The following is a 2,096-nucleotide window of genomic DNA, read 5'->3' as shown; positions in this document are numbered from 1 at the left end:
ATTTGTCATAATTTCTTAGTAGTTTTGCCTGGTCTCCAGGACTTCTCCACTGATTAAAACACATTCCCATTTGGAAATCTCCCCTTTCTATATACCTTATCCAGATGAACTGTGACACAAATCTTGTCTATCTAAGGGTTCTATAGGTAGAAAATTGTGTTCTACAAGTCTCCTGATACTAAAAAAGTAATATCGTCTTGAGTTAGATAATTTAATTACAAAAATTTTTATTACAAAACTTTTTTATAAATAGAAAAGATAACTCTTGTCATGTACAATTCTAACTTTTTTTTTCTTCCCAAGATAATAAAGGGAAAGGCTGTCATCTCTGAAAGAATATTTTGTTGTCTTGAACTTGGATTAGGTGATTTTCAGATTGCCTAGGTATATATAAAGGTATATATTTCTTCAGTGATAGTAAGACAACAAGACTGAATCTCTGAGTTCAAAATCCCAAACCCTAGAACTTCAAGTGTCTTACTAGATTCATTTATTTTTCCTCCCTTGGATGTCTAGCCAGTTTATTGGTTCTTTTTTTCTTTTTTTATTCTTTTTAGGAAAAAGAGGTGAACCAAGCAAGGAATACTTAGAATGGGACCTTCCAATGACAACTTAGAACAGGGGTCCTCAAACTTTTTTAACAGGGGACCGATTTATGGGGGGCCGGACCGGCTGGGTTGGTGTGGCTAGGTCCGTGATGGCTAACCTCTTTCCTCTGCTTTTAAGCAGAGCCGAAGATCTAAAGATTAGATAGAAAGCAAGAAATCCAATGGTTTCCTGCTTTCTAGCTAATCTAAATTTCCCAGCATAGCAGAACGGCTGATGGTCGGGGGGAAAAAAGGAAAAATAGCAACTTAGCAGGCAAGTTTGCCAGGTAAGGAGTGAGTGGGCAGGGAGGGTTCCCGTGGGCCATGTGGGTGAGGCAGACTTGTGTTCCTGTGCAGCCTGGATTAATTGCTTTGGGAGGGTGCTCTAGGGTGACATTTCTCTGCAGACCACCAAAATGTTCTTGCGGACCACCAGTGGGCTATGGCCCACTGTTTGGTGACACTGTCCTAAATCACTGATCTTCAAATTATGGCCTGCAGGACGGATATGGCCTGCCGACATAATGTATCCAGACCGTGCAGTGATGGGATTAAGCCCCACTCCTTGTCTCCCAGTCACTCCTTGCATGGCTGGCTTTTCCCGCCAACCTCATCACCCCTCCTCCAGCTGTCAGCCTTATATATACTTTGCAGAATCTAGCCACACTTCTGCTCACCAGTGCTTGCAAAGGTAACACCAAAGGGCATGGGGTGGAGGGTTGGCAGGGGAGAGCAAGCTGGTGAAGGAGAGATACCTGTGGCAGGTGGACTGATGCGCGTGGGGAGGGAGGGGAGCACATGGGAGATAGTGGCATCGGAGCCCTTCCCAGGTGTTTCCTGAAGCCAAACTAGCCTATGAGGGGAGCACACCGCAGATCATAGCATTGGAGACCTTGCTGGGTGTTACCCAAAGCTGGCCTAGCCTGTGAGGGTAGCGTGTGGGAGATCACCATCCGGACTAGCAAGGTGAAGGGGGGGTCGGGCAGGCAGCCCTCAGGAGAGTGCTGTGCTGGAGTTCTGTGTGGTTTCAGGCCTCCCGCCCATCTCTGCTTCTGCAAGGCAGCAAGAAAGCCATAAAAGTCTTCGCCGGGGCCTTCTTCGGCCTGGTCTCGGCACCATTTTGAGTATGTCCTCCACAGACCACTAAGAGCCCAAAGCTGGTGGCACCAAGGCAGGTCATGCCTCCTGCTGCTTTGGGCTTGGAGCTGTAAGCTGCATTCAGGAAGCACTCCGGTGGAGAGAAGCTGCTGAGATGAACCCTAGATTTGCTGTCTGTTGCAGCTAGGAATCTCAAGTACGGATGAGAATGGACATTGCGTTGTAGCCAGGCTGGGTGGTAGATCAGCCCCCTGTGAACTCCTCATCTCTTGAGCACCCAGCCACTTGCCAATCGCTGAGACTCCCAGTGACGGGATAGGCTCCTCATCTCTTGAGCACCCAGCTGCTTGCCAATCACTGAAACCCCCTGTGACGGGATAGGGCCCTTCAGGCACTTAGCTTGACCACCTG

At 47.8% G+C, this 2,096-nt stretch overlaps 1 pseudogene; it reads left to right on the top strand.

The window, feature by feature from the left end:
* The window catches only part of LOC148128800 (uncharacterized), a 24,149-nt pseudogene extending 23,533 nt beyond the window's left edge, over positions 1 to 616 (top strand).
* Positions 617 to 2,096: the final 1,480 nt, after the last annotated feature.

This window comes from Notechis scutatus, chromosome Z, assembly GCF_049901735.1.
Source record: "Notechis scutatus isolate UNSWTSFEM ecotype Mainland chromosome Z, rNotScu1.2, whole genome shotgun sequence".
NCBI lineage: Eukaryota > Metazoa > Chordata > Lepidosauria > Squamata > Elapidae > Notechis > Notechis scutatus.
Note: the sequence above shows the minus strand (reverse complement) of the source record. Positions and strands in the feature narration are given on the sequence as shown.